We start from the raw sequence: 8,943 nt of genomic DNA, 5'->3' as shown, positions 1-8,943 counted from the left end.
GGGACCAATGATGAAAAGCTTTTTCACCTCTGATGTTTTAAAAGTAGGAGCTGGACTTATTTCCGGTTTACAAGTCCGGGGTTTTTTGTAAACTATTAAAACTAATGTTTATATTCTCTGTCTTTACTTCTTTATTGATTTATTTGGCTGGTGTTTATGTTTTTTCTTCTAAACGTAAGCATTTATTAATGGTTCTTTTGAGATTAGAATATTTTGTTATTTCTTTATTTATATTAGTTATTGTTTTTCTTATTGAGTTTGATTATGATTATTTTTTTCCTGTTATTTTTGGTTTTTCTGTTTGTGAGGGTGCTTTAGGTCTTTCTATTTTAGTTTCAATAATTCGTTCTCATGGGAATGATTTTTTTAATTCTTTTGGTTTATCTTTATGTTAAATTATTTATTTATAACTATATTTTTGATCCCTCTTTGTTTGGTTAATAATTGTTGATGGTTGGTTCATTCTTTAATGTTTCTGTCTAGTTTTGTTTTTATGATTTGTGTTTATTCATACGCAGATTTGAATATGGTTAGATATTATTTTGGTATTGATTATTTTTCTTTTAGTTTCATTTTGCTTAGTTTTTGAATTTGTTCTTTAATAATTACTGCTAGAGGTTCAGTTTATTTAAGTTCTTATCATTCTAATTATTTTGTTTTTATAGTCTTAATTTTAATGATTATACTTTATTGTTCGTTTGCTAGATTGAGTCTTCTTTCTTTTTATATTTTTTTTAGGCTAGATTAGTTCCTACTTTACTTTTGATTTTAGGTTGAGGATATCAACCTGAACATTTACAGGCTGGTGTTTATTTAATTTTTTATACTCTGGTTGCTAGATTGCCTTTATTATTGGTGTTATTTAGGGTTTATGATTTTTCTAATACTTTATATTTTCCTTTATTGGTTGATTTTGGTTCTTATTATTTTATATTTTATGTGTTTATAATTCTTGCTTTTTTAGTTAAGATGCCAATATTTTTGGTTCATTTATGGCTTCCTAAGGCTCATGTTGAGGCCCCTATTTCAGGTAGAATAATTCTTGCCGGTGTTTTATTAAAGTTAAGTGGTTATAGTATTTTTCGTGTTATGAAGGTTATTTCTTATTTGGGTTTAAATTTTAATTATTTTTGATTGTCTTTAGGTTTATCTGGCGGGGTTATTGTTAGATTTATTTGTTTTCGTCAGGTTGATTTAAAGTCTCTAAATGCATATTCTTCTGTTGCTCATATAAGTATGGTTATTAGAGGATTGATGACTATGAATTGATGAGGTTGTATAGGTTCTCTTTCTTTAATAGTTGGTCATGGTTTGTGTTCATCTGGTTTATTTTGTTTATCTAATATTATTTATGAGCGTTTAGGTAGACGAAGATTATTTATTAACAAGGGTATAATTAATTTGATACCAAGAACGGCTTTATGATGATTTCTTTTGAGATCATCTAATATAGCTGCTCCTCCTTCTTTAAATTTGGTAGGTGAACTTAGATTATTAAATAGAATTATGTCATGATCTTCTTTTAGATTTTCTGCTTTAATTTTTTTGTCTTTTTTTAGAGCTGTTTATACTTTATAAATGCATTCTTATTCTCAGCATGGTAATTATTATTCTGGTGTTTATACTTGTTCTCTTGGTTATTTTCGTGAATATCATCTTTTACTTTTACATTGATTGCCTTTAAATATTCTTTGTTTAAAGGGAGAGTATTTTTTTGTTTAGGTTGCTTAAGTATTTTAATTAAAAATGTTGTTTTGTGGAATCAATGATATGAATTTTTCATCTTAGGCCGTGAATTTGTTTTCTATTTGTTCTTTGAGTTTTTTTCTTTATTTTCTTCTAGAACTATAATTTTTATTTTGGGTATTTATTATTTAATAATTGATTATAGAGTTTTTCTTGAATGAGAACTTTTTAATTTAAATGGTTCTATGGTTGTTATGACTTTAATTTTGGATTGAATGTCTCTTATTTTTATGTCTTTTGTTATGTATATTTCTTCTTTGGTTATTTATTATAGAGAAGATTATATATCGGGAGAAAAAAATATAAATCGTTTTATTAATATTGTTTTAATATTTATTCTTTCTATAGGTTTTTTAATTATTAGTCCTAATTTGATTAGAATTTTATTAGGATGGGATGGTTTAGGTTTAGTTTCTTATTGTTTAGTTATTTATTACCAAAATGTGAAATCTTATAGTGCGGGTATGTTAACTGCAGTTTCTAATCGTATTGGTGATGTTGCTATTTTAATTTCTATTGCTTGAATATTGAATTTTGGTGGTTGAAATTATATTTACTATTATGATTTTATTTCTAATTCTTTTGAAATAAAGCTTATTACTATATTAATTGTTTTAGCAGCTATAACTAAAAGAGCTCAAATTCCCTTTTCTTCTTGACTTCCTGCTGCTATAGCTGCTCCTACTCCTGTTTCTGCTTTGGTTCATTCTTCTACTCTTGTTACTGCTGGGGTTTATTTATTAATTCGTTTCAGACCAATATTAGATACTTATAATTGTGGTTGATTCTTGCTTTTAATTGGTTGTATAACTATATTTATGGCTGGTTTAGGAGCAAATTTTGAATTTGATTTGAAGAAAATTATTGCTCTTTCTACTTTAAGACAACTTGGTTTAATAATGAGAATTTTGGCTTTGGGTTACCCAAAACTTGCATTTTTTCATTTATTGGCTCATGCTTTATTTAAGGCTTTATTGTTTATGTGTGCAGGTTCAATAATTCATAATTTAAAGGGCTCTCAGGATATTCGTTTTATAGGTTCAATTGTTAATTTTATACCTTTAACTTCAGTTTGTTTTAATGTTTCTAGTTTGTCTTTGTGTGGTATACCATTTTTAGCAGGTTTTAATTCAAAGGATTTAATTCTTGAAATGGTTTGTTTAAGATGAATTAATTGTTTGATTTTTTTCTTTATTTCTTTTCTACTGGTTTAACTGCTTCTTACTCTTTTCGTCTTTTTTATTGTTCAATATCTGGTGATAATAACTTTTATTCTAGATTTTCTTTTGATGATAAGGGTTATTATATTTCGTTTGGTATAATTGGTTTATTGTTTGTTGCCATTTTTGGTGGTAGTTTTTGTCTTGGTTAATTTTTCCTATTCCTCATGTGATTGCCCTGCCTTATTATTTAAAGTTTTTTACTATTACTGTAGTTGTTTTGGGTGCTTATTTGGGTTACCTTATTTCTAATTTTGATTTTTCTCAAAATTTATTTTCTTTAAGTATACTTTCTTTTGTTAGATTTGCTGGTTCTATGTGGTTTATACCTTTTCTTTCAATAAGTTTATTAGATATATTCCTTTAAAATTGGGTTATTACTCATCTAAATCATTTGATTATGGTTGAGGTGAATTATTTGGTGGTCAAGGTTTGTATAGACTATTTATTTATTTAATTGGTTATATACAAGGTTGATATGATTCTAATTTTAAGATTTATCTTTTAACTTTTATTTTTTGAATATGTTCAGGAAGTATTTTTAGTTTTAGGTATTAATAAATATACATATATTATTTTTACAGTGAAAATGTGATGTTTTACTTAAACTATATAAATTTTAGAAATGTTAACGGAGTTTAACCACTAAGATAAAAAGTTAGCAGCTTTCATATTGGCTTTACATTTCCTTAATTGGAACTTTATAGTTCAATTATATTATTAACAGTAATACGCCTCTTTTTGGCTTGAATTAATAAGAATAAGGGTATTTTATTTACCAACCTTCCAGGTCGAAACTGACTGCAATATTTCGCTTCTTATTCTATTTGAGGTTGATTGATTAAATCAATACTTTTTGAATGCAACCCAAATGTTATAGTTAACTACAACCCTTTATTCTGCTCATTGTAAGGCTCCTTGGTTTCATTCATGATATAGTCCACATAGTAATACTATAATAAAAAATATTGTTGATATTGTTCAGATTATAATGTCTGAAGTTTTAAAAATAATTACAATTGGAAGGATTAGTGCGATTTCTACGTCAAAAATTAAGAAAATTACTGTAATTAAGAAGAATCGAAGTGAGAAGGGTATTCGTGCTGATCTTTTTGGGTCAAACCCACACTCAAATGGTGATCTTTTTTCTCGGTCATTAATTAATTTTTTTGTTAATGTTGCTGCTAGGATTATAACGATTATTGGAATAATAAATCTAATAAAAATTCTTGTAGATAAAATTAGGATTGTTTTTCTTGATTTATATCAAGCTTTTTGATTGGAAGTCAAATGTACTATTTATACTAAAAACAATTATCTACCTCATCAATAAATAGAGATGTATAAGAATAATCATACTACGTCTACAATGTGTCAGTATCATGCTGCTGCTTCAAATCCAAAGTGATGTCTTGGTGAGAATTGGTTTATTGAATGTCGAAGTAGACATGTTGATAAGAAAATTGTTCTGATAATTACATGTAGCCCATGGAATCCTGTTGCAACAAAGAATGTTGATCCATAAACTGCGTCTGCAATGGTGAAGGGTGCTTCTCAATATTCGTATGCTTGAAGTATAGTGAAGTATAGTCCTAGTAATACTGTGAAGAATAGTCCTTGTAATGCTTGAGTATGATTAGATTCTATTAAACTATGATGTGCTCATGTTACTGTTACTCCTGATCCTAAAAGAATAGCTGTATTACGTAATGGAATTTGTATAGGATTAAAAGGTTGGATTCCTATTGGGGGTCATAATATCCCTAGTTCAATAGTAGGTGCTAGTCTTCTTCTAAAAAATGCTCAGAAAAATGAAACAAAGAATAGTACTTCTGATGCAATAAATAAAATTTTTCCTCATCGTAATCCAATTGATACAAATCCCATATGTAGTCCTTGGTATGTTCCTTCTCGTACTACATCTCGTCATCATTGGATTATAGTTAGTAGGGTAATTCCAAATCAGATTATAAATAAGTTAATGTTAAATAGGTGAAATCATTTTGCTAATCCTGGTACTAGAACTATTGCTCCAATTGATCCTGTTAATGGTCAAGGTCTGTAATCTACTAAGTGGAATGGGTGGTTTGAGTGAGTTACTAACATAGGTTTAGTATACTTCTCTAGAATATAAAGTTCTTAAAATTGAGAAAACATAAGCTTGAATTATTGCTACTGCTGATTCTAGAATTAACAGAAGTATTTGTCCAATAATTAATAGTGAAATTAAGTTTATTGCTATAGATGGCCCTGTATTTCCTAGTAAAGTTAATAGTAAGTGTCCTGCAATTATATTTGCTGCTAGTCGTACTGCTAGCGTACCTGGTCGAATGACATTTCTAATTGTTTCAATTAATACTATAAATGATATTAATGCAGGTGGTGTTCCTTGAGGAACAAGGTGTGTAAATATGTGATTGGTATGATTAATTCATCCAAATAACATCAATCTTAATCATATAGGTAGAGCAATTGCAAATGTTAATGCTAAATGTCTCGTTCTAGTAAAGATGTAGGGGAATAATCCTATGAAATTATTAAATAGTATTATAATAAAGATTGAAATGAAGATGAATGTTGTTCCATTAAATGATTTTGGTCCTAGTAATATTTTAAATTCATTGTGTAAGGTTAAGTTTAGTTTGTTTCAAATAATATTAATCCGTGATGGTGTAAGTCAAAACATTGATGGGATTAATAATAGTCCTAAGAATGTTCTAGTTCAATTTAATGATAAATTGAAGATATTAGTTGATGGATCAAATGTTGAAAATAAGTTTGTTATCATTTTCAATTTAAGTTTTTTATATCAATTGTTCTTTTTTCTGCTCTTTTAATAAGATTTGGTTTAAATGAGAAAAAGTTTATTTTATTAAATAAAATTAATGTAGTCGAAAATATAATGAATAGGGAGAATCATATGAGAGGGGATATTTGAGGGATTTGGATTAAATTTCCCTATCAGAAGTAGTCGTTAATTTACTATTTTTTGGTTTTAGAGACCATTACTTACTTTCAGTCATCTGATGTATTTCAAGGTGTACTAGTTATTTAGTTATTTTAGATTGACACTCTAATGTGATATATTTTAACTAACTCCTTAGATTATCTTAGATAATCACTTGATAAATAAGTTTACTGAAGTTCTTTCAATTACAATTGGTATGAATCTGTGGTTTGCTCCACAGATTTCTGAGCATTGTCCAAAGAACAGTCCAGTCCAGTTTATTGTAAATGTTCCTTGGTTTAGTCGACCTGGCGTTGCGTCAATTTTAACCCCTAATGCAGGTACTGCTGATGAGTGTAGAACGTCCGATGCTCTTGTTAATACTCGTACTTCCGTATTTATTGGTAGAATTGTTCGGTTATCTACATCTAGAAGTCGAAATCCGTCGTTTTCTAGGTCTTGTTCTGGTGTTATATAAGTGTCAAATTCTACGTCTATAAAGTCTGAATATTCGTATCTTCAGTATCATTGTCGTCTAATTGTTTTAATTGTGATTATTGCATCTACTGAATCATCAAGTAAATATAGTAGTCATAATGATGGGAGTGCAATAAAAATTAGTGTAATTGCTGATAGTGCTGTTCAGATTGTTTCAGTTAAATGTCCGTGAAGTATGTTTCGGTTTGTATAGGCAATAAATAATATATAACTTAGGGAATAACCTACAATTACTGTAATTAATAATAATACGACCATAGTGTGATCATGGAAGAATGATAGTTGCTCCATTAATGGTGAAGCTCCATCTTGAAGGGATAAATTTGATCATGTTGCCATTTATGAATTTTTCTAATAATAGGTCAAACCTTTATTTGTAGAGCTTAAATCTACTGCACTAATCTGCCATATTAGAATCTAGAAATTAATGGTAGTTCTGAGTAGCTGTGTTCTGCAGGTGGGTTATTTTGTAGTCATTCTGTCGATCTTCTTATATTAGCTCTAAATATGATTGCTCGGTTTGTAACCATTCTTTCTCATATAATTACAATGAATATAATGATTCCTACAATAGAAATTGTAGACCCAATTCTTGACACTACATTTCATGATGTATATGCATCTGGATAGTCTGAATATCGTCGTGGTATTCCTGCTAGTCCTAGGAAGTGTTGAGGGAAGAATGTTAAGTTTACTCCAATAAATATAATTGTGAATTGGATTTTTAATCATGTATTATTTATAGTTAATCCTGTAAATAATGGGTATCATTGAATAACACCTCCTATGATTGCAAATACTGCTCCTATGGATAATACATAATGGAAGTGAGCTACTACATAATATGTATCATGTAATACGATGACAAGTGATGAATTTGCTAATACTAATCCTGTTAGCCTACCAATTGTAAATAGAAAAATAAATCCTAAAGCTCATAATAGTGGTGGATTGAATTTGAATTTAGTTCCATATAGTGTAGCTAATCATCTGAATACCTTAATTCCTGTAGGTACAGCAATAATTATTGTTGCTGATGTAAAGTATGCTCGTGTGTCAACATCTATTCCTACTGTGAATATGTGATGTGCTCATACAATAAATCCTATTAGTCCAATTGATAATATAGCATAAATTATACCTAATGTTCCAAATGATTCAATTTTTCCTCTTTCTTGACATACAATGTGAGAGATAATTCCAAATCCTGGCAGAATTAAAATGTAAACTTCTGGGTGCCCAAAGAATCAAAATACGTGTTGATATAGAATTGGGTCGCCTCCTCCTGCAGGGTCAAAGAATGATGTATTTAAATTTCGATCTGTTAATAGTATAGTAATAGCCCCTGCTAATACTGGAAGTGATAAAAGGAGGAGAAGGGCTGTAATAGCTACAGATCATACAAATAAAGGTGTTTGATCTAGAGTTATACTTTCTGATCGTATATTAATTGCTGTTGTAATGAAGTTTACTGCACCAAGAATAGATGATACACCTGCTAAGTGAAGTGAAAAAATAGCCAGGTCTACAGATGCCCCTCCATGTGCGATAGCTCCTGCAAGAGGGGCATAAACTGTTCACACTGTACCAGCACCATTATCTACTATAGAAGATGTAAGAAGAAGGGTTAGTGAAGGCGGTAGTAATCAAAAACTTATATTATTTATTCGTAGGAACGCTATATCTGGTGCACCAATTATTAATGGTACTAGTCAATTACCAAATCCACCAATTATAATGGGTATTACTATAAAAAAAATTATTACAAATGCGTGGGCTGTAATAATAACATTATAAATTTGGTCATCTCCAATTAGAGATCCTGGTTGACCAAGTTCAGCACGAATAAGTATTCTTATTGATGTTCCTACTATTCCTGCTCATGCTCCAAATAAGAAGTATAAAGTACCAATATCCTTATGGTTTGTTGAGAATAATCATTTTTGCAGTAAGATGGCTGAATTTAAGGTGGTAGACTGTAAATCTACTTATGAGATGTTTCTCTCTTACCATGTTTTAGGCCTTATATTCAATTATGATTCTAGACTGCAATTCTAGAGGTGTAAAATTTACTAAGGCCTAAAAGATTATTCTTTTAATTATAACTTTGAAGGTTATTAGTTTAGTTAACTTAAGTCCTTAGTATAATGAGATTAAGGTTGATGTTGAGATTAATCCTATTGTTGAAATTATTACTGTTATAGGGAGAATATTTCTTGATTTTTGAGACTTTATTTTTATAGATGATGAATTTTCTGTGCATGACATAATTAGGGCTGATAATCTAATACGTATATAATAGTAAAGTGTAATTGTAGTTAATACAACCATGATGGTTATAATAGTTGTTATGTTATTTTCTATTAATGATTGTATTACAATTCATTTTGGTAGAAATCCGAGGAATGGTGGTAAACCACCTAGGGATAGAAGAGATAAAAATATTATGAATTTAATTTCAGTTTTTATATTTCTGGCTGATAAGTTTGGTTTATAAAAAATAGATTTATTTGCTTAAATAATAAGACCATA

The 8,943-nt window shown here is 29.0% G+C and overlaps 1 pseudogene; it reads left to right on the top strand.

Moving 5' to 3' along the window:
* Positions 1-388: 388 nt before the first annotated feature.
* On the top strand, positions 389-1,722 carry LOC126185100 (NADH-ubiquinone oxidoreductase chain 4-like; annotated as a pseudogene).
* The last annotated feature ends 7,221 nt before the right edge of the window (positions 1,723-8,943 follow it).

This window comes from Schistocerca cancellata, chromosome 4, assembly GCF_023864275.1.
Source record: "Schistocerca cancellata isolate TAMUIC-IGC-003103 chromosome 4, iqSchCanc2.1, whole genome shotgun sequence".
NCBI lineage: Eukaryota > Metazoa > Arthropoda > Insecta > Orthoptera > Acrididae > Schistocerca > Schistocerca cancellata.
The sequence above is the reverse complement of the archived record's forward strand: the minus strand, read 5'-3'. Positions and strand labels throughout refer to the sequence as shown.